This window comes from Schistocerca serialis, chromosome 4, assembly GCF_023864345.2.
Source record: "Schistocerca serialis cubense isolate TAMUIC-IGC-003099 chromosome 4, iqSchSeri2.2, whole genome shotgun sequence".
NCBI lineage: Eukaryota > Metazoa > Arthropoda > Insecta > Orthoptera > Acrididae > Schistocerca > Schistocerca serialis.
Window position 1 is genome coordinate 258225480 of NC_064641.1, and position 25626 is coordinate 258251105.

Sequence of the window (25626 nt, forward strand, 5' to 3'; positions counted from 1 at the left end):
AGAAACAGTCGACTGTCTACAGATAAGTCGAGATGTGTGTTCATGTTTGACCCTTCTTACACTGAACGAAGTTTCTGGGAATTCGGGATATGGCTCTTGCCGTGTTCTCCTAGTTTCTGGCAATGCGTGCTTGTATATGCAGACAGACGTGAACAAGCGTCACATAACATCCCACATACTAAATTGAGTCCAGTACTTTCTAATACTGGTAATCGTGCGTAGTGGTGTGAGTAATAGTATGTTAGAGCAATGGAGCGTTGTATGAATCCTAAGTTCTGTTTCGAAAATTTTACTAATCGGGCTAGAAACAACACCTGATGGTCATTTAGATAAATCAAAGCGGTTTTAGTAAGGGCAGATCATATTCTGAACAAATATTTCATCTGAAATGTATCATTCGCTACAGATTACTGAATTTAAAAGAAACTGCACTCATGTTTGTTGATTTCGAAGTCATCTTTAATTCCGATGATAGACGAACTATAGAAAAAATAATCCGAGAATTTGGTGTAAAGTCTAAAGTAGCAAATCTAATTGGTCAAATCTAATTATGGATGGTGTATCAAAGCCTTTCGAAATAAACACAGGTGTGTGGCAAGGTGACGGCCTATCACCAATTCCTTTTCAATTATGCCCTAGAAAAATAGTAAGAATTTGGAATGAAAAACTGAATGAACATAAAATGTCACCAACTTGCTTCGTAGTAAGAGGAAACAAAAATACGGGAATAAGTTGTCCCGCATTTGCAAATGATTTTGCTGTACTTTTTGAAAATATGACATCTACTTAGAAAAAAAGTCCTTAAGACCGGCTTAAGAATTTCTACGAAGGAATGCAGTTTTCTGTACAAACATTAAAAATGCACCGAAATTTATGAAAACAGATATTGGCCAATTTAAGAAGGTTAAAAACTTGAAATGTCTTTGGGAGGTAATCCAAGAAAATTGTTTGGAAAAACCTGATGTAGTGGAAAGGTTGGAAAAATGCGAGACGCATATGATATACCCACACACTTTTACAACAAAAAATACCTGTCTAAAAATGCAACAATAGAGCATAACAATACTGTGCTGATGCCAGAATGTCTAGCATTAAACTGTAATTTAGATTAATTAGAAATACAAGAAAGGCTCATCGTTAGAAAACTATTAGGCCCACGAAAAGCTATGGAAGGTTACGTAATAATGATGAAATTTATCGAAACAGGGGAAACGTATCATAAGTAATGAGAAAGAACAGACCTGTATTTTTGGACATTTGCATCGATTGCAAGACTGTAGATTAATCAAGAAGATCTTCAAATATTTGTAAAATAAGATGTCTACAACAAGCTGAATCCACGATTAAACAAGGATTAGGGGAAAAAAAAGGTGCCCGCATCTCGTGGTCGTGCGGTAGCGTTCTCGCTTCCCACGCCCGGGTTCAAATGGTTCAAATGGCTCTGAGCACTATGGGACTTAACCGCTGTGGTCATCAGTCCCCTAGAACTTAGAACTACTTAAACCTAACTAACCTAAGGACATCACACACATTCATGCCCGAGGCAGGATTCGAACCTGCAACCGTATCGGTCGCGCGGTTCCAGACTGTAGCGCCTAGAACCGCTCGGCCACTCCGGCCGGCTCCACGCCCGGGTTCCCGGGTTCGATTCCCGGCGGGGTCAGGGATTTTCTCTGCCTCGTAATGGCTGGGTGTTGTGTGATGTCCTTAGGTTAGTTAGGTTTAAGTAGTTCTAAGTTCTAGGGGACTGATGCCCATAGATGTTAAGTCTCATAGTGTTCAGAGCCATTTGAACCATTTTTTTGAAAAAAAGGTAGAAGCTGAAGAAACGACGGACAGAGATGTGTTTAGATAAAAAGTATTAAATGTGGAAGGATATCAAGGTAGAAGACAGGAAGAAGAAACATAGTGAACAAATGAAAGAGTAGGAAGACAAGAGGTCAACAACGAATAAGGAATTGAAATTCGCACATCATCCTTAATTAGCCCATCTTACAAGAAGAACAGCAGAAGGAAGTACCTGGAAAAATGTAGGAACAAAAAGTAAAAGACTGAATATTGCAATGTTAAGAAATTGTTGGTGACACTTGCTACCGGGAATCGCCGACCTAATGTACGCACAAGCCGTCTTAAAAGTTGTTTTATATGTTAAAATATGTGTTATGTGACTACGCAAATAGTATTTTTTCCCATGTAACGACTGATCACTGCGAGAATGTGTGACGTCTATGAAGACGAGCCACGCTGTCGAATATCTGGTCACAAGTTACTCGCACAACGTGCCGGAACCCATCGTCCCTCGGAGAAACGATCACATATTGTCCCTGGTTTTTCTTTTTTTTTTCTCTCGAGACATGTATCTAATTTTTGGAACTGCTGCTTAAATGGAACATTATGAATGGAGTCTAGTTTTATCAGACTGGATTGTTCATTCAAACGCACAGATCCTATAGTATTGATATAATAAATGGTTATTGAAGCTGGCAAGAAAATTCAATGGTTGCATTGGATTTCTTATTCTGAATGTTGAGAAGGAGTCGAATATTTTTATCAGAAGAACACATTATAATTTTACGAGTAATTATATGCTGGAGCTTGGAGAGGTGCTTTTTAGGATCGTACGACAGAAATTTAGTGAACTATTTAGGAATTCGAAGATCCGCTTCAAGACTGAAGAATTTCATTTCTTATTTTTGAACATCATTTAGAACTTCCGTCTCGCATAGCAGCGATTTAATGAATGCTACGGACGACAGATATAATTATCTTTTCCTTCTCATGGTGTAGAAAGGCAAATGTGCAAACGAATGCAAAGTAATATCATCAGTTAAGGACGACGAAACACGACAACGTGAAATGTGTTGCCTTCGCCGATAACCTAGCATCAATTAACGTGCATCCGTTTCCACTGAAGCCGGAAAAGTATAAGAGAGGCTTCATGAGTTACCTTTCAAACCGGCCTCCAAATTTCTTATGAGAATACGCAGTACATGGACACCAAACACACAGGACAGGACTCCTCACGATTAACCAATAAAATCTTCATCATCAAAAGAGAATCAAAAAGCCCAAGTTAGCCTACACGAAGAAGGATCTGAGAGAAGTCGCTGCTTACCCACTGGCAATTTCAAGGACGACATAGAGACAGGAGATCGACTCTCATGAATATACAACCAAGTAACTAACAGAACGATATCTGGAGCTGAAGAACGATTTGTTATAGAACGGCAACAGACTCACGGTGCCAGGCTGAAGCATTTTTAGGAAGAGAAGAAGAATATGACTAAATCTTATTCTGGTTCTGTGTGCTTTTTAAAGAACAAAATTGAACAATAATAAAGGGCAAGACTGATGCGTGCGATGTTGTTACAAATGTTCTGGATCAATCTCTTGATCATGTAATGCTTTTACAACTAGTTTAAATGTTTCCCAGCATGAAAGAAACTTGTTGATGACGTGCCACGTTCAGCTTGGTCGTCGGTAGGTACGATAATGACTAAGTGAGACATACGCAGATACAAAATCAATGACTGTCTCTGACAGAATTGATGTTCAAGAAATAAAATGGTAATGCATCCCTCACAAAAATTTAGGATTAGCGAAAGATCCTATCTACGCATGTGCTACTCAAATTGACCCACGGGGAGGTAATACCACAGATGGAAGTTGATGGAGTTTTCAATGCCATGCGAAATCGAGATCTAACTTTTCGGCATCCGTCACTACGGGAGATTAGTTCAAAGTACTATTAATTCAGTGCATAGTACAGCACGAAACCATCTAGGTCACGCGGAGCAGCTGTGTACTTCACATATCGATTACCATTTCCAGATGTCTGACGTGAACGCTTAAGTCGAGTCCAAAGAAGGACGACTGCAGGAAATTTCTAAACAACGTCAAAGTGAAAGAAACTTCAGTACTCCATAGCAAAATGTCGTCGAAAGTGACTGGAGCTTCAGCTCCGCCGCCGTAGGTGACACAATTGGCACTACTCACTTAACATCGGAAGTTCTCTTTGCTACTTGAGGATGACACTACTCGCTAATGATACAGGGACTTGGCTGCATTCGAAAACGCGTGAAGACCTGCACAACACTGTTGACCTGCATAACACTGACGGTTTGCGCAAAAAATAGGATGTTTATAAAGTAGTTATACGAAGTAACCTTAAATTATAAAAAGAGTACATAACTTACACAAATGTTTGATACAGCGCTGAGTGCAGTATATCTTCAAGTTTTATTCTTGCCTCACACTGTTAATTCCCGACGTTCCCTCTAGGCGGCATCCGTGAATGAGTTATCATGGAGTCGTATAACAGAGCAGAGCATGCACAGTGTTTCTTATGGTTTCGTGAATCTAAATCCACTACTACAACTCAGAGACAATTCAAGACTAAACATCGCAAGCCGTCACCTGAAAGACAAACTGTTATTAGCTGTTTCACCAAAACTGGCCGTGTGTCACACAGGACGCCGCGTCAGGGTAGGCCAGCAGTCTCTGACACAGCAATTGAACAAGTACATCGGTAGTCCTGGTAAACAACGAAACGTGCCAGCTTAGAATTGAATGTGTCTAGTGTTGCAGTGTGGAATGTATTAAGCAAACGCCTGTCATTCAAACCCCACGAACTGTAATTGTTGCAGGCTTTAAACGAAAATGACAAGAGAAATGAGTTGAGTTTGGTGTAGAAATGTTTAACAAAATACAGACTGAAGATCATTTTCTTAATAAAACTGTGTTCAGTGATGAAGCCACCCTCCATACCAGCGGTAAAGTGAACATGTACGAGACTCCCTAAAGTAAATATTCCTTGTACTGTAAGCTGTAACAAGATTTATCCTCTCTTTATTTTTTGCCGAGTCAACTATAACTTGTACATTGTATCTGGGCATGCTTGAAGATTATATAACACCTCAATTACAACAGGATATGGACACAAAACTCATTTTCCGGCAAGATGACGCGCCCCCATATCGTCATCCCGAAGTTGTATCTCTGTAGGAATGTCCCGTCTTGGATCGGCCGCAGTTGAACAATATTCTGGTCACCACGATCACCTGATTTAACCGCAGTGGACTTCTGTGTTTGGATTACTTTAGAGACAGAGTGCTTGTGACTCCGCATCTGGGAAACGTCGACGAGCTGAGACAACAGATAACACAAGCATTTGCCACCACACATCAAGAATTGCTTCACTGGATCTGACTGAAAATTAATTATAGTTGGAACTTTTGTCGTGTTCCAAAAGGTTGTCACACTGAACATTTGCTAATAAAATTTGAAGATATACTGCACTCAGTGCTGTATCAAATATTTATGTAAGTTATTTCCTTTTTCACGATTAAAGTTTACTTTTGCACAGCTAATCTGTAAACATCCTGTATTTACATCTCGGTCTCTATGTGACCGAATGGAAGGCAGTCCGTCCATACATACGCGAGAGACATTTGTCAATCGTAATTTACCACGAGGACGTTCCGAAGCTAATCAATAGAAATTTTTGCTTCCGCCCACGTACATTCGCAAGTCAACGACGGTGAATTTAATTTTATGAACGTGTTCCGCTAGTGGTTCTCTTCACACATCATCCATTGATGAAATAAGAAGTGAGAAGAAAAATCAGCATGTTATATACTGCCCATCACACACGGTAAGTACAGAAATAGGTGTAACTATAAATGATAGTTGAACAGGTAGCTGCGTAATCTCTAAATTCAACAAAGAAGAATGTTATAGGAGTGTAATAATGTTGTGGTGGGCCTCGATCCGAAGTCTAGTTTGATGAGTTTTCTACGTGCAGGCAAGCCTGATGTGCCGTATGACGCTAGCTGCGAGCGTATCTCTCGCCTTTCGGCTCGGATCGGCTAGAGATTTAGTTTGAAAGACGCACTGGTTCGATCTGTCGTGCGCGGGGTAAAAAGTCGATGTCCTCTTGCATAGGGCAGGCGACGTGGGGAGTTCCGGCGGCAGCACTGAGGCGGAAGCTTGTTGGCGAGAGTGCTCCGGTAAGCTGTGCTGTGGGTCATCTCGTATTTGTTGCACTGGCTTTTTTCTTCCTTGGAGGGAATTCTTTGACGGTTTGTCTTGAGCGCCTCTGGACTTGTGTTCAACTATTGATGCCGTTTTAAGTGTTGCAAGAATCATCTGGGTTGTTATTGAATTCATATGGGTTCCTGCAGTTGCTGATTAAATTTTCAAGTGGTTTTAAGTGCTGCACGGATCAGCTTGACAGACACTGTGTTCGTTATCTTGGTAGCAGATTATTGTTTAAATTTGCCTGTGGTATTAGGTGCTGCTCATATCAGTTGGTCAACTGTTGAGTTCATTTAAGTTGTTGTTGTGGTTGATTGAATTTTCGGGGATGTCAACTGTTACACAGTTTAGCCAGGCAGCTGTTGGCATGGTTGATGTTGCTGCAGATTTTGCTTGTTATATATTAATGTGGAATTAATTGCTGCGCACCGGGGGCTAGTAGTTTTTGAGTTGATTAACGAGGCTGCAGGTTCAGGTTGGTGGTCCTCAAGTCACTTGTGAACTAAAGGGAACATTTATCATTTCTGTTAAGGCAGCAGTAGTAGCCGTTGGAGTCCAAGGAGATTATACTTTAGTGATTACGAAATTGTCCCTTATTAGCAGATTGAAATCCGTTTGCGTCGGGAGGCATGGGTACCTTCAGCCTTGCATATCAGCCCTAGTAGTCCAAGCACCTTGACCGTTCTGGCCGCTCATTATGTTGTTGAAATACAGTAAGTGGTTATTAAGGTACTGTGATTGGCATGATTCCCCAGCTCACCCGCAAGAATTTCTTGTGGAATAGAGCTCGGGTTACACTGCTTGCTGTACTCAAGCCTCTGTCTCCCTCTACAATTCTCTCTTCTCCCACTTCTCCATCCCTGCAGCCCCAACCCCGTTTCATAAACCACACACACTTCCTTCCCTTACCAACCTGACGATTCCTTCGAACCTCAGGAGATACATCCTGTCCAACGATCCCTTCTTTTGGTCAAGCTGTGGTACAACTTTATTTTCTCCCCAATTGTATTCAGTACCACCTCATTAGTTATGCCATCCACCCATCCAATTTTCAGGATCCTCCTACAGTACGTATTACCTTATTGTCTGTGCTACTAATTGTCCACGTTTCAAGTGCGTTAATAAACGGTGGAATGTTGCTGATTTGATAATATTGAGCTCGAGGGAGCATATTATCAAAAATAAATCTGTCAGTGAGAATGCGTACTCTGACATGAGGTACATTGACATGCTGTTCCAGTGGTAGAACTGAAACACGTATTTTTGGTTTAGGCCAAAACTTCCAGGACGATTCTCTGTGGAGTTAACTGTTCAGCCTTGTCGATTAATAATGTATTTGTGATTTCTGCTACCAGTCACTCTTTTATTTCATGTTTCATGTTCAATCTAACATAATAAAATGCGTTTCGATTATATTCTGTTCATTTTCAGGCGTTTATACATACATACAGAGAAATGTTACTTAAAAATAAACTGTCTTAAACTAGATTAACCTAGAACATTTTGTTCATTGTTTGTTACTGTAGTGGCTGGTGTGGCATTTGGGGGCGGGGGAGAGGGGGGGCAGTGGATGGCCAGAAATGGTGTCAGTGATGTCTTCTACTGGTTTTTTCTTGTGGTTGATTATATATGATATCACAGCCTGTATAGGATGCAAATAGTTTTACATCAGTTATGTGTTGCGAAAATAGCGTGAAAGACTTTTATATGATAGTTGATAGGATTTCATCGCCTTGTAGTTTCACTTGTGTCACTGGTATAATGGCGGAGCTGTTGAGTAACATTACACTATTGTACTTTATATTTTGTCACTGTTTTCCGACGATACTGACTGCACAGATTGTTTCGACATACATGTAAACATCATGCACTTAACACTAGATGGCGGAATTGTAGCATAGAAGTCAGTATCGATTATCGAGGTTTTGTATCGATATTCGTGGCACTGACAGATTTGTAGTTGTTTACTTACATCTTTAATCTATTGAGTTAGAACTGCCTGAAGACTGTTGAAGGATTTTGAGTTTTTGAATTCATTTATCTCATTAAGAATGTTATCTCCATGTTTTGTATTATGTATGAAAATTTCCATTGCTTCCATGATATACATTCTTTTACCTTTTCCTATTTTGTGTAAAATTTCGAGGTTGCTTTCGATTTTCAAATGGTGACCTGTGTCTTTAATGTGAGTTGCTAGTGCTGATTTGTTACATTTATCAAGTCTGTAACAGTCTAAATGTTTTTTGAATCGAGTTCTGAAACTTCTGTCTGTTTGGCCGATATAATATTTATTACATTGGCTGCAGGTAATTTTGTAAATGCTAGATGCATCAAGACTTGTATCAGGTGGTTTTATATTGTGAATAACATTCCTACTTAGGTTATCGTTGGTGCTGAAGCTGATTTTTAGTTCTATGTTTTTGAACAGTCTTGTCAATTTGCCGGATACTATTCCAAAATATGGCATTATTACGTATTTGACTGCTGGGGCGCTGTCAGTTGTGAGAGAAGTTTGATGTTGTATGTTCAGTTTATTTCTTATCTGTTGTGACATGGTATTAATTACAGAAGGATCATATCCATTGTTTATTGCGATATATGTTATGGTTTATATTTCTTGTTGGAGTTCTGTATGTTGAAGTGGAAATTTGAGTGCTCTATACAGCACTGATCTATAAGCAACTTTTTTGGGGGGAGGAGGGATGCGTAGAGGAGTGTGGTATAGTGGTGTCAGTGCCAGCAGGTTTTCTGTGAACATTGAAAGCTACCTTTTGGTTCTTTCGTGTCAAGACAAGGTATGGTGTTGCTCTCTTCCTGTTCAAGCGTGAATGGAATATTTTTATGTAGGCTACTGAAATTGTTAAAAAGGTTTGACACTTCATGCTCTGTGCCACCAAATAGAATAAGGGTGTCTTCTACATATCTCTTATAGAATTTGGCTTTGGTTGTGATGTTATCATTTAGTGTCAGTATTTTATTGTCTGTATGGTTGATAAATAGTTCAGCTGTTAGGTTACTGAGAGGGCTTCCCATTGCTAGTCCTAGGTCCTGCTTATAAATATTATTGTTAAAGGAGAAGTAATTACTTGAGAGTATTAAATTAAGTACACCGATAAGTCCTATGATTTCTGGTTTGCTCTTTCTCTTGTTTCTCGATAGGTTCATTCTTATTATCTCAACTGTTTCATCTACAGGTATACTACTGTAAAAGTTTACAATATCTAGGGATAGAAGCTTAGCTTGAGGTGGTACTGTCAAAGCTTTCAAACTGTTAATGCGTTCATAGCTGTTCTTTATGAAATACGATTTTTCAGATGTGTATTTTCCTACAAGTATGTCATTTAGTTCTCTCATCAATTTGTAGGCTGGGCTATTAATTGAGTTCACAGTAGACTCGATAGGTGTTTTGGTTTTATGGACTTTTGGTTGTGCTCTCAGTTTAGGTGCTATTGGGTTCATCACAATAAGGTCTCGTACTTCGTTAATAGCGAAAAGGAAATTACTGTCGTTGAGGCATTTTCTTATTTTAGCTTGAAACTTTGGTGTGGAGTCAGCCAGTCGATTAAGCTCTCAGTCGCCACCGGTCGCACTGTACACGTCACGGGCGCAAAGGGCAGGCCGAGTGCAGCGGCCGGAGGATGGTGGGTGGTGGGCGGCGGCCTGTGCTCGCTCGTTTGTCGAACGCCGGCGACAGCAGCTGGCCAAACAGCCGGTAGCGGGGCCCTCACAGGCGTCAGACTGTGGGCACTCCGCGACGCAAATATTGGCGCTGCGAGGGCAAGGGTTCTGTGTGCGCGCCGCCGCCGGCTGCCGGCACCATTACGTTTCTGCAGCCTGTTGCTCTCGGGCGTAAATGACGTCTTCATCCGACTGCTGTGTGTTGGAACCACGGATTTCCAAACCTCCTAAAACATTCCATTTCCTTTCGGTCAGCAAGCGCGATACAGGCACGTCACATTCCACACTGAGGTTGTCCATTCCTTCACGCTCATCTTCTGCCTCTTGATGTTTCTTTCTTTTTTAAAAATTTATTCATTGTCTATACAAGCAAGCCTGTTCACCGAGCCGGCCGCTGTGGTCGAGCGGTTCTAGGCGCTTCAGTCCGGAACCACGTGGCTGCTACGGTCGCAGGTTCGAATCCTGCCGCAGGCATGGACTTCTGTGATGTCCTTAGGTTAGTTAGATTTAAGTAGTTCTAAGTCTAGGGGACTGGTGACCGCAGATGTTAAGTCCCATAGTGCTCAGAGAATTTCGAACCTGTTCACCGATCTGCTCGTGCGAGCTGACTCGCTCTCAAGCATCAGCAATGACCAACCGACCAGCTCATGGCGAGCAGTTGAAGGTGAAGGAGGGGAGGAGGAATTGGAACAAGGCAACTGGGCGCGATGAACTGTCTATTCTATGGCTACTAAAAGTTCTACGGACACATATCGCTTCACAGTGTATAATAAATGCCTTTCGTGGCAGATTTATTTCCTAAAATTGTTGGATCGGTGAAAAATTATCACTGAAATAAACTTACATTTCTCTTAATTCCTGAGGCGTAGACAAATGCGAAGCTAAGTACGAAGTATTTGTTACGAGTGATGCTGCCCTATGATAAATCTCGTCTTCGGACGAAGCCTAAATGGACATCAACCTACGTTTCGTAATATTTTATTCACACGTTACACATGTAAATATTGCATGTTTATGAACACTATTTATTTTGCTTTTCACTGAAGCAACAGTATCTGGCATCACTTTCTCAGCACTGCTGATTCCAAGACAAGCTTTTCAATTGATGTCCGTCAGTGAGGTTCTGTGGGTAGTTTTCACTGTAAAAATGGTTCAAATGGCTCTGAGCACTATGGGACTTAACTTCTGAGGTCATCAGTCCCCTAGAACTACTTAAACCTAACTAACCTAAGGATATCACACACATCCATGCCCGAGCCAGGATTCGAACGAGCGACCGTAGCGGTCGCGCGGCTGCAGACTATAGCGCCTAGAGCCGCTCGGCCACTCCGGCCGGCTTTTCATTGTACTCACTGCGGAGAAAAGTTTCTCGTACAAATATGTAGGTCCATACATCGACATAATCGTAGCTGCATCCTTGTGAAATCGTGGAAATGTATGTTGAAAAAAAGGTACGCTAACCTACAAGACCTATTTTAATATGAAATTTACCACGCAATTGCCTGCCAGACAGGAGGTCCTCCTCTGACGTATTACAAATTGACACTGGCATGTCTGACTTTTGTCTTGCAGTGCCTAACTTTTTTCATCGATTTTAAAGGAGCTACTCTCGTGTTTAAGTACTACGTCATTAACTATATACGGCTACTTTAAAACTAGGTCGAATTAAACTTATTATCATCCCTGTAAAGACAGCGCACAGTTTGCAGTTCCTCTGCGCCACATAACGACGTTTGACAGGCTCGTTACACCGCAGGCGCTTACTACTCAGGCGGCGAACGGGGAAGAGCGCTCGTGGTCGTCTTGCCGTCTCCTGGACAGGCCTCAGTGGTAATACAACCGCCATACAGCAAATCTGCGTAAGTGGATAAAGAGCACATGATAGCTATTGTAAGATCACGACAGAAAATTGTGGCAACACTCGACAAATTGATTTCTTGTGGATTATCAAGAGCCGGCCGCGGTGTCCGTGCGGTTCTAGGCGCTACAGTCCGGAACCGCGGGACTGCTACGGTCGCAGGTTCGAATCCTGCCTCGGGCATGGATGTGTGTGATGTCCTTAGGTTAGTTAGGTTTAAGTAGTTCTAAGTTCTAGGGGACTGATGACCTAAGATGTTAAGTACCAAAGTGCTCAGAGCCATTTGAACCATTTGATTATCAAGAAAAAATTGAACACAAGAACTGTCTTCCGACTAGTTTTATGCGCTTTCCACGATTTCCTATCTTGCGCCAATATCTTCAGCACAAGTAACATCAGCATTTTCAGTTACCCTCTTTATATATTCTAATCGCAACAACCATGCGTCTTAATTTGAGGAATCAATTTATGAAGGAGTCCTTTTGGAGCACAACATTGTATGGAAGTGAGTCGTGGATTCATTTGTGGTGCATTAAACAGTTACTGAAAACCACCGAGGAAACGGATGTGTGGTAACCACTATCAAGAAGAAACGACAGGATGATAGGACTTTCGTTAAAACATCAGGGCACGAACTGCATGGAAGAAGAGGAAGAGCTGCAGAGGGTAAAAACTGTAGGGGAAGGCAGAGCTTGGAATACATACAACAAATAATAGAGAATTTTGAGCTTAAAATCTACACTCAGATGAAGAAGCCGACACTTCAGAAACTATGGCAAGACGCATTAGACCAGTTAGAGGTCTGATGACAAAAAAAAGATCTAATGACAAAAAGTCTGTGTTTCCAAGAATATTTCCTGCCTATTGCTCCCCCTAGCGCAATTCAAGCTATTCTCACAAACGGTCATGCATGTATTATTATCCTAATCCTTCTGCATGCTAATGTTTCCCATTTACTCCGTTCCTCGCCGATGCAGCGGAGAACCCCCTCGTTTCTTATCAGTCAACCTAATTTTTAGCATCCTCTTGCGACATGACGTCTCAAACACTTCGAGTCTCCTCTTTTGCGGTTTTCTCGCTGTCTACGAGACACTTCTTTACAATTGTGTTCATCAGGCATACATTCTCAGAAATTTGTTCCTTTAGTTACATTCAATGTTCGAGACTGCTCTGCAAAACGTAAGGCAGAGATAAATAAAGCAACATAAGATGTCAAGAACTCAGTCGAAATGAACGAAACTGCGGGAGCTTGTTGCTAGAGGTCTCCCAGTCGTGCACACAAAGCTGAACGTCACTCGGGTAGAGGTCAGCGTGATTATAGCGCCTAATGGGGTTGGTCGAGTAACATGAGGCACCTGAAGGAACGGGAAAAGGCAGTGTATAACAATCAGCGAGCAGTTACGCTGCATTTTGGTGGTATCCTTCATTACAAAATGTCCCGGACACATTCCAGCGACTTCACACAGGGAGTAATCATGGGAAGCCGGAAGAAGGAGATACTGTAACAAGTGTATCCCAACAGCTTGGTATTGCTCACAGCAGTGTTTTATGTCTTGGGAAGCCACATGCACTGGTGCCCGAAGGAGGGGAAGTGGTCAACCTTAATCAACTAAGACAGTAGACAACTATTACCTTCTGGAACAAGCAAGAATGCACCCACGTCAAACAGCGGGTGGGCAGATGATCAAAACGAATTGCAAACGTTTTACGCAAAATAAGCGTTAAAAAACTGGCAGTTGGTTCTAAATCGTAAAAATGGAAAGTCATACACATGGACACTAAAAAGAATCCGCCAAATTTCAGTTACTCGATAAATCGCACAAATCGAAAGGCTACAAACTCAAACTAAAAACTTACGGACTACAATAACGAGTAACTTAAATTGGAATGATTACACAGATAATGTTGAGGGGAAAGTAAACCAAAGACTGGTATTTATTGGCAAAACACTTAGAAAATTTAACAGGTCTACTAAACAGACTGCTTACACTACACTCCTCTAGAGTACTGCTGTGCCGTGTGGGATTCACATCAGATTGGATTGACGAATGACATTGAAAAAGTTCAAAGAAGGGCAGTTCGTTTTGTATTATCGTAAGCTAAGGAAGAGAGTGCCACGGATATGATACGAAATTGGCGACTCATTTATTAAAAGAAAGACTTTTTTCGCTGCGGCACGGCCTTCTCATGAAATCTCCAGCTTTCCCCTTAGAGTGTGAAAGTATTTTGTTGACGCCCATCTGCTGATGGAGGAATGATCATCATAAGAAAATAAGAGAAATCAGAGCTTCCACGGAAAGTTCAAGTGTTCGTTTTTCCCGCGCTCACTTCGTGGTTGTAACGGTAGAGAAGCACCTTAAAGGTGGTTCGATGAACCCTCTGCCAGGCACTTAATTGTGAAATGCTGAGTAATCATGTGGATGTAGATGTAATGCGTGAGGATATCGAAGACCAACTGGAGCCAAATACTACTCCATTAATTTGAGATAGAATATCCTTAATAGTGTCATTTAACAGAGAACAGTCTTCTGCTACAGTGCGTAGCATCCATCCATAGTATTTGAAATAGTAAAGACATAGTTGAAACCTGAATGGTAGGATAAATTCTCCAGTTATAATATAATTCGAGAAGCCTGGGTTGACAGGAAGAGTGTATGAAACTATGGTAGTATATCGCTCGAGTTAACAACATTGCTTCAGCTTGTGGCAGCATTTAAAAACTACCAGGGCTCAGAATCATGGAGCTTTACTGCCTAGCGAGATCAGTATAATGAATTACGAGTAAGAGAAGTTTTGTTTTTAGCCCTGCCATATTACATATTTTGCGGCGACCTTAATTCTCATGCTGCAGCACTGAATTGTGAAGCAACAGATCAAAATGGTGCAATTATCCTCGCATTAATAGACGAGCAAATCCTTGGATTGTTAAACTGTCCTGAGCTCCCTAAGACTTTCATCTCATCAGAAACATTCAGCTGTTGGTACTTCCATCTGTTCTTCATCTCTCGCTCTCACATGCAGCTGGAAAGCCTTGAAAGACTCCCTGGTGTCCGATCACTATTATAACAAACACTACTTCTCCGCTGTAGATCTCAGGGCCAAGGGAATAGAATTTTAACAAAGCAAGACGAGAAAGTTTTTGTACACGGCTAAAAGATGAATTTTCTAACCACATCTTATTGGATGCTTTCCATATGTTTAATGGGCGCGCTGGAGACAACAGATTCTACAACCATATCAAGGACAAATCATCACCGCCACTGCATTTTCTTTATTTTAAAAACTATAAAATAATCTCAATTTCTTTTTCTCATTCATATACATCTGAGAAATTATTGTTAGAAAAACTGTAATAATGAACTCAAACAATAATAGAGAATAATAATAATAATAATAATAATAAAGGAAGGAGGAAGGGGATTTATCGACATAAAAAACCTACATTATGGACAGGTAGACAATTAAAGAAAATTCTTTATAGAACGAGCAGAAACTAGCAAAATACACAAAGCAATCACTCATATAAATACATCAGCTACAACATTGCAATTTCATAACCACTTCTACAACCCTTTAGATCACATAACATCAACATAGAAAGTAAATTGGAAAAAGAAAACACTATATGGCAAGCACCTGTATCATCTAACACAGCCACACATCGATCAAGACGCATCCAACACATGGCTAAGAAAAGGCAATATATACAGGAGACGGAAGGATTCATGATTGCAATACAGGATCAAACAATAAACACCAGATATTACAGCAAGCATATTATTAAAGATCCCAATACCACAACAGATAAATGCAGACTTTGCAAACAACAAATAGAAACAGTGGATCACATCACAAGCGGATGTACAATACTAGCAAATACAGAATACCCCAGAAGAGATGACAATGTAGCAAAAATAATACATCAACAACTTTCCATACAACATAAACTAATAACACAACACGTTCCCACATACAAGTATGCACCACAAAATGTACTGGAGAACGATGAATACAAATTATACTGGAACAGAGCCATTATAACAGATAAAACAACACCACATAACAAACCTGACATCATACTCACCAATAAAAAGAAGAAATTAACACAACTAATCGAAATATCCATACCTAATACAACAAATATACAGAAGAAAACAGGAGAAAAAATTGAAAGATACATCCAACTGGCTGAGGAAGTCAAGGACATGTGGCATTAGGATAAAGTTGACATCATACCAATTATACTATCAACTACAGGAGTCATACCACACAATATCCACCAGTACATCAACGCAATACAGCTACATCCAAACATATATATACAACTACAGAAATCTGTAATTATTGATACATGTTCAATTACCCGAAAGTTCCTAAATGCAGTGTAACATATACCGTACAGTTAAAAGGAAGTCACGCTTGATCAAGGTCCGCGTCACTTTCCATTTTTAACCAGACATAACGTCTGAGAAAGGAAAAAAGAATAATAATACTACTTGGCATTAATAAGAATAATAAAAAGTATTAAAAATAACTCTAACATTTATTAGTTTATTACGTTTGAAGCGTGCAGTATTACAGAAATAGAAGGTATAATGAAAGAGGAAGTGGTTCGCTGAATGTGGGGGAACAAGACTTGTGTGAGCGACAAAGACAACAGCTGTTAAGAAAGAACAGATTTTCAGCAGAGGTTTTTGTAGACAATGGGGAGGAAAAAGTGGTGGGAGAGGGGGGGGGGGAGTATGTGTGAGCTGCAGGCAAGTATATGGAATAAATAGTTGTTGTGATAAGTAGAAAATTGTTTTTTGAAAGAGTTAAATTGCTCTGATATTTTGAGGCAGATCGTTCCATAGTGGGTTTCTTATACACAGCGTGATTTCGACAAGAGGATTGTGTTATGTAGTGGTACACAGGGGAGTTTACCTTGTTGAGAACAAGTATTTCTGATGGGGTGTAAAAACAGTAGTATAATAGCTGGAGATAAATAAGGGTAAGACCAATGATAGAAAAGATGATAGAGAAAACACAGGAGATGATAGTGTCTACGCTTATCAGCACGTAGCCATGATAATTGTTCGTAAGCAAGAGTAATGTGATGGAAACAGCGCATGTCACAAACGTACCGCACGGAGGCACTCAACGACAGTTCCAGTCGGGCTCTCATACGAAATTCGTTGGAGAATAGGACCACAAAAATAAATATCTGGCGTATTAGTGACTCTACGAGTTTCTTTTTAAGCTCGGGAGAAATTACTTTTTTTATGTTTCTGTAGTCAACGAAGTCATGCTGACATCTTCTAGACTGCAGTTCTGCGTACAGTCCAGCCAAACTGATGGTCCAGAATGATCCTCAAGTTCTTTGCAGAAGAGGGAAAGGTTATTCCTGTGCTGTTAAGCGTGGAAGAGATTCATTGAATGAGGGGTAACAAGAATTGTGTGAGCGACTAAGATTGCTTTCGTTTTAGATGAGTTAAGTTTCAAACCTATGTTCTGTGCCCACTCTGATAAGGCAAATAAGTCAGCATTTCATACATTGCACTGGTCTGCTGAACTTTCGCTTCGACACAATGGAAGGATGTCAGCGTATAAGTGATATCTGCGACGGGGCTGAATGGTCGGCACATCCTTATGATATAGCGAGAACAATAATTTTCGGAAGCCTGAAACGCACTCAAACTGCTGCTCTAAGAATAAAGGCTGGCTCTTACAGAGAAGACAACGCAACCAGGCACTTTTTACGATGCTATTTATTTATTTAAATAGCGTCGTAACCAGTTTCGATCCGAAAAATTCATCTTCAGACGGCTAATTCACGTTAAGATACATTTTACATTAGCTTCCACTTTTTGTTTTCCCAAATGATGAAGTTACCTTGAGGTGGTGGTGCTGAAAAAACCGCGCCAGTACGTTCCTGTGATGACTACTAGTGATCATGCAGGTCCAAGAAGATCAACAAACAAAAATTTAGACAACAGTCTCCAAAGAAAATATGTCTAAAACAGAAATGTGTGGACGTCGCTGTCAAGATGTTCGTGAAACAATGCTAGAGTCACACTTGGCAGTTCTTCGACACGTCATTGACGCGTGATGCTAACGAGCCGCACGTAGACAGAAGGTTAAGGTGTTTAGGAAAAGAGAATGTCGACAGAGTTTCCACTTCCGCAACGACATTTTGAACACCTCTGGAAACTACGATTCTTTCGCTAACCCGATGTATTAGGATACTATTGTGGTCTCCATCTGTGCGTAGAGCGCAACAGCCAGGGTTAACACTACTGTCTCGCATGTTTCTTCTAGGTCTCCTGACTTGTGTTTCCTCAAGTTAGCCTTTGTAACAAAGCCAAATGTTGCGACAGCGTTTTCAGTGAGAACACAACTGCAGTCTATATTTTCCCAGCTAAAAGGCTTGGATTGTTGAAGAACACGAAACGCTCTCTACGGATGTGGTCAACTGTAGACAAACTCTTTATTGTGTGCAGGAACCTATTTGAATTTTGAGCGATAGACGACCTATCAGACCCAACGTATCAACAATTCAAGCTGCAGAGCGTTGAGTTCTGCCCTCAGCGTGTAGGTAAAGTGCTTTTCCCATTGTGCAACGGAGTGTGCGACGATTTGATACATCCTGGCTGTAAAAACCGAGTGTTTCTTTCCTTACATTTGTCCTTGTGTATATATCTAATGTATAACTACGATGCCCTGAAAACAGGTATTACACGGAAAGTGTAAGCAGTCACAAAATAATGTTATAATTTCGAAAGACATGTTTCGATGTTTAAAACCTCATAATCAAGTAAACTTTTACATCTTCCAGTGTACGGTTAACTTGAACGATTTATTGCTGTGTTCGAAATTATTGCATTAACCCTGGATTAGCAAACCCTCGTAAAATTTATGATTGCATCTGGTACCATTTCGCGGTTCTCGCCAATCTGCTATTGTCAGTACAGAGTGTAAAACATAACATTTTGAACTTTTTTAATATGTATCATACCGTTAAAGGCCTTATAACTGTAATTAACTAGTGCGTAAACTACACTCCTGGAAATGGAAAAAAGAACACATTGACACCGGTGTGTCAGACCCACCATACTTGCTCCGGACACTGCGAGAGGGCTGTACAAGCAATGATCACACGCACGGCACAGCGGACACACCAGGAACCGCGGTGTTGGCCGTCGAATGGCGCTAGCTGCGCAGCATTTGTGCACCGCCGCCGTCAGTGTCAGCCAGTTTGCCGTGGCATAGGGAGCTCCATCGCAGTCTTTAACACTGGTAGCATGCCGCGACAGCGTGGACGTGAACCGTATGTGCAGTTGACGGACTTTGAGCGAGGGCGTATAGTGGGCATGCGGGAGGCCGGGTGGACGTACCGCCGAATTGCTCAACACGTGGGGCGTGACGTCTCCACAGTACATCGATGTTGTCGCCAGTGGTCGGCGGAAGGTGCACGTGCCCGTCGACCTGGGACCGGACCGCAGCGACGCACGGATGCACGCCAAGACCGTAGGATCCTACGCAGTGCCGTAGGGGACCGCACCGCCACTTCCCAGCAAATTAGGGACACTGTTGCTCCTGGGGTATCGGCGAGGACCATTCGCAACCGTCTCCATGAAGCTGGGCTACGGTCCCGCACACCGTTAGGCCGTCTTCCGCTCACGCCCCAACATCGTGCAGCCCGCCTCCAGTGGTGTCGCGACAGGCGTGAATGGAGGGACGAATGGAGACGTGTCGTCTTCAGCGATGAGAGTCGCTTCTGCCTTGGTGCCAATGATGGTCGTATGCGTGTTTGGCGCCGTGCAGGTGAGCGCCACAATCAGGACTGCATACGACCGAGGCACACAGGGCCAACACCCGGCATCATGGTGTGGGGAGCGATCTCCTACACTGGCCGTACACCACTGGTGATCGTCGAGGGGACACTGAATAGTGCACGGTACATCCAAACCGTCATCGAACCCATCGTTCTACCATTCCTAAACCGGCAAGGGAACTTGCTGTTCCAACAGGACAGTGCACGTCCGCATGTATCCCGTGCCACCCAACGTGCTCTAGAAGGTGTAAGTCAACTACCCTGGCCAGCAAGATCTCCGGATCTGTCCCCCATTGAGCGTGTTTGGGACTGGATGAAGCGTCGTCTCACGCGGTCTGCACGTCCAGCACGAACGCTGGTCCAACTGAGGCGCCAGGTGGCATGGCAAGCCGTTCCACAGGACTACATCCAGCATCTCTACGATCGTCTCCATGGGAGAATAGCAGCCTGCATTGCTGCGAAAGGTGGATATACACTGTACTATTGCCGACATTGTGCATGCTCTGTTGCCTGTGTCTATGTGCCTGTGGTTCTGTCAGTGTGATCATGTGATGTATCTGACCCCAGGAATGTGTCAATAAAGTTTCCCCTTCCTGGGACAATGAATTCACGGTGTTCTTATTTCAATTTCCAGGAGTGTATAAAGTCTGACTTTCTTTGAATAAAATATGGAGTAGTAAAATTTACGATGATTTAGTAACAACGTAACATTTTCCCCTGTCCAATGTTCTATGGCCGAATGATGGCTGTCTACGTACAAAATTATTCCTACGCAGCCTTGGTAGGTTCAGCTACAGGGACAGGTCGAAAAGCAATAGCAATTTAAAAAATTATTGGAAGAATAAAATAGTAGGTAACACTACTTCCCTATATAATCTCCAACGACTCTTTGCATTCGGTGTCTATTTCTTGACAGGTTTCCTAATTCATTTCTGTAATAAGCTGTGTCACGGCGCACATCCATTCTCCCATCGCTTCCATAGCTCGTCATTCAACGAAAACTTGAATTTACCAAAATGCTGCTCGACATAACAAAAAAAAATCTGTTGGAGCAAGGACAAGACTGTACGGATGTTTCTCCAGCAGCTCAGAGCAGGATTTCGTATGCTGTGGATTTTTTCCCAACTGAAGCTACTCGCGCCCTCTGTAATCTTCTTTTTCTTCTCCTTTTTGGTTTCGGATTTCAAATCTCACAGTAGTTCACAGTAGCTGTCGCTTTTCACTGTTTGAGATTTAGTAGCTTATAAAATAAGCAGTGGAGTTTCCGTATTCCAAAACACTGCCATCATTGGCAATTGTGTAGAAACTTGACTTCAGATGTTCTTTGCTGTTTTCACAAGATGCCCTGCCGCATTCTCTGTAGTTCGTGAAGGTGGACCCACGTCTCAACAACTCGAGGCCCGAGAGAAAGACAGGCCGTTTGGAGTACGGCACAGCGCGTGACACTGCAGGTCCTACGAGTGCCAGCTGCCGTTTCCAGCGGGGAGCGAGTAACTATTTCAAAGGAGTCTGATGATTCTTGACTTCGTGTTTAAATACGTGCTATTTCTCGGTAGCACAGGACATAATTAAGACCTTTAGTGGGTACCTTTTGAAACAAATATTGATTTCCTGTGGTATCTGCACGGAGCCGACTGTTCGCGAAGTGTGGCGGGCAAGCCAACTAGTATGACGTCACAAGTTCCTTACAAGGCACGTATTTCTCATTTGCTCCGTCACAGACAGTTACTACGCCACTGAGAATGTCTTGTATACTCTCGTCAAAAAGCTGTAAATCTAATTTAGACATTTTCAAACGTTATTGTTTGTATTTGTCAGTTGACGTTTTACCGTACTTTGCAATATTTCTACCCATAGATTCGTGGACGATTGCAAGTGCTGAGCCCTGGTTATTGTTCAACTCATGCACAATATCATCAGTTACGGAACGACAATCGTCGCGGATCATCCTTACGTTTAGAAATTCCTGTCCGTTTTTGAAGTGGGTGCGCTACCCGAACGCTTTTCGTCGCAGACAGACGACTACTTTTAAATCAAAGTATCCGCTCGTAAATTTTCGTTGACTAGGACAACTACCACCAAACTGCAACTGCAACTCCCCTGTTTTTTTCTTCTTTTTTTCCCTTGGTGTAGAGGGACAACAGTGCACTAATAACAAACTGCTCTTAATTCACTGCAAATTAACTTCACCGACAAGGCTAAAGGACAAGAACAGCTGAGTGAGCCTGCTTGTCAACTCAGTGTCTGTATCACCAGGTCTTAGGTTTTTTACCGAACTGTTCGATCTTTTCGCACTTTGTTCGGTGTTCGATACATAAGTAAGAGTGGTTCGGAATTTTTAGCATTCCTTTCGTATCATTAATTTACTTATTAATTTGTAAAATCAAGTCATTAGACTGATGCGCTGATGGCAGCAGGCTGCATTCGCGATCCTGACTCATCGCTGTCCGCGTCCTTCTTTCTCTGCATTCGTCTGTCGCCACTCTCGGCCTCCAGCCTACGCCGTGCTCCGGTTAATCAGTCGGATCTCAAGTTGAACACTGTTGCGTTTTGACTTTATTGTGTGCAGTGTTTCGTACGCATATCGAACATACTTGTGAATTAATGTAAATATCTAAATAAGAGTGTCCGTTTGTTTGTTTGTAATTCACACAAATCTACAGTTTGTTCCGATTCTGATGAAATTTTGCACGCTTTACCTTGATGAGAAGAGGAAGATCACTGTTCATATAAGATTTCATAATACGACTTGAAACATGTATGTATGTAATATACAGTGCAGAGCCAATGAAACTGGTACACCTGCCTAATATCGTGTAGGGCCCCCTCGAGCGCGCAGAAGTGCCGTAGCACTACGTGGCATGGACTCGACTAATGTCTGAAGTAATGCTGGAGGGAGCTGACACCATGAATCCGTAAGAGTACGAGGGTGTGGAGATTTCTTGCGAACTGCACGTTGCAAGGCATCCCAGATGTACTCAATAATATTCATGTCTGGGATTTTGGTGGCCATCGGAAGAGTTCAAATTCAGAAGAGTGTTCCTGGAGCCACTGTGTAGGAATTCTGGACTTGTGGGGTGTCGCATTGTCCTGCTGGATTTGCCCAAGTCCGTCGGAATGCACAATGGACATCAATGGATGTAGGTGGTCAGACAGGATGCTTATGTACGAGTCACCTGTCAGAGTCGTATCTAGACATATCAGAGGTCCCATAACATTCCAACTGCACACGCCCCACACCATTAGAGCCTCCACCAGCTTCAACAGTCCCCTGCTGACATGCAGGGTCCATCAAAAAATGGCTCTGAGCACTATGGGACTTAACTTCTGAGGTCATCAGTCCCCTAGAACTTAGAACTACTTAAACCTAACTAACCTAAGGACATCACACACATCCATGCCCGAGTCAGGATTCGAACCTGCGACCGTAGCGGTCGCGCGGTTCCAGACTGTACTGCCTAGAACCGTTCGGTCACTCCGGCCGGCCAGGGCACATCGATTCATGAGATTGTCTCCACACCCGTACACGTCCATCCGCTCAATACAATTTGAAACGAGACTTGTCCACTCAGGCAACGTGTTCCAAGACTTCAGCAGTCCAATGTCTGAGTTGACCGGCCCAGGTGAGGCGTAAAGCTGTGTGTCGTGCAGTCATCATGGATACAAGAGTGAGCCTTCGGCTCCGAAAGCCCATATCGATGATGTTCCATTGAATAGTTCGCACGCTGACACTTGTTGATCGCCCAGCATTGAAATCTGCAGCAATTTGCGGAAGGGTTGTACTTCCGTCACGTTCAACGATTCTCTTCAGTCGTTGTTGGTGCCGTTCTTGGAGGATCTTTTTCCGGCACAGCGATGTCGGAGATATGATGCTTTACTGGATTCCTGATATTCACGGTGCACTCGTGAAATTGTCGTAAGGGAAAATCCCCACTTCATCGCTACCTCGGAGATGCTGTGTCCATCGCTCTTGCGCCGCCTATAGCACCACATTCAAACTCAAATCTTGACACCTGCCATTGTAGTAGCAGTAACCGAGGTAACATCTATGCCAGAAACTTGCTGTCGTATACAGCCATTGCCGACAGCAGCACCGTATTCTGCCTTTTTACGTATCTCTGTATTTTAATACGCATGCCTACACTAGTTTCTTTGGCACTTCAGTGTATGAAGGGGACATTATCAAACATCTAGAAATATAATTGACCGATTTGCTTTAAAGCTCTTGGCCAGTTTACTTCACATTTCTACGTTCAGATGAAACTATGAAGAAAATGAATAAAAAATTAAATGTCTAACAAACGAAATACAAACTGAATGTAATTCCTATCGCGAGAGTACATTGCAGTGGCAATACCCGTCTTGGAGACAGTACCACCGGCCGACACTAGATGGCGGTTAGAGTGGAAGTTGGAGAATTTGATAGAAACATGATTGCAACACTTATTTATTGATTAGTTGCTGTTAATACATATGATATATACCCTGGAAGATATTTTAGTTCGTGTTCCACAGTTATTTTTATTATTAAAATCCACAGTACTGTACAAACGCTAAGACAGGTCGTGGATATAGAACCAACAAGTCACTAGGTCGGACCGACTAAAAGATCGAACAGAACCGATAATTTCCCGAAGTGTGACGTAAGCTGTTCGAACAGTTCGAGTCGTGCTGAAGCACAGCCCTATTTGAAATAGGGAAAACTGAGCTGAAACAATAGAAGTCGAATTCTCCGTAACACAATGAGGTACTTATCGCAAAATGTAACAACAGATGGCGCAGCTAAAAATCTTCTCATACAAGTGAAGCCTTATTCAATCGTCGCGTTTTGTTGAGACTCAGTGAGTCAAACACGCTCTTCGATTTAAAGCGACTGCAATTTCCCATGTGGTTTGCATTCGCTATTCCTATACTGAAGAAGGTACGGGGCCAAAGAGTATGTGTGGCAAATATTAAACATCCTGGGCAACGCCGGGCACTGAACTAGTAGAATATAATAGGAAGGAATATTCCTGCTGATTTGGTGACTTATTATTACTGTATGAAAAGATAATGGCGGTTCCACAGAAGAATGCTTATATGGAAAGAGCCTTCGGTTACATAAATCATTTATGTTCTGACGCTAGAAACAAATCGTCCGATATGATCAAAGCAGGATTACGCATTCGTTGGTATTTGATGTGTGAAACATGCATCAACTTTTGCAAGTACATTAAAGGTAACAAAAATTCGCTGAAAGCTGTAAATAGCAATGATACATATTATTACTAATGTTTACTAAGTGTTTTTTGTGTTCACCTGCAACTAAGCACATCCTTTCGCCAGAGAATATTCGGTTATTTTGCCAATTTACTCTGGCAATGCTAGTAAATGCTGTCAACCCGTAGAGCAGAAAAATTGTCTCTATTAACCGACATGCACTTAAAAAACTGTAAAACGCATCATGAAACATACTAAGGTATTTATTCAGATTTCTACCACAGGCGTAATACTGGTGTTTCACTCTGTATTTTCCCGTTCACTGATACGTGTCTGGCATCAGGTGAAGGTATTAAAGCTCAAATCTATACCGGATAACACAGCTCAGAATGCAACGACACCCTTTCGAGTGATTCAGCAGCCACCTTGGACGGTCACTAAATCTGGCAACCCTCATTACCTGATATTTTTCCAATCTCGCGCGTCTCCCCCATTACGGCCACTGTTTAATTATCCCGGTGGCGGAACTGCCGCCAGTAATAATAAGGCACGTGTTGTAATTCGGTGCGCGCTCGTTACACGTTATCGCGACAGCTGCGGCGGCAGTAAACAGACGTCGTTCACGAGTGAGCCTGCGGCCATTCCAGCGCCGATTAAACGCGCTCGGCGATAGACTGACGAGTAAACAAAAAGCGACGAGGCAGGGAAAAATTAATTTCGTTTCCGACATTAGCCGGTGTCGAAGTGTCGGGAGGACTCAATGGGGCAATGCACTCACCCGTCTGCGCATGCGCGCTCGCGCTCGGCTCCGCAACGTTTCGGCCTTTGTCCTCTTCCTCGGGACAATAGAGGCGGATGCCAAGTCCCAATGGAGCGCCCGCCGTCTCTCGGGTTATTCATTACCCACCCGGACGAAGTTAATTCCTCGTGGCGCTCCTCCTCGCGGAGAATGTGGCGAGATTGGGAGTCCCCTTTTGTAGTAAGTGCCGCTTAAACCAACACGACGTCCTGTAATTACACGAGCACCTCCTATTTTTTACCC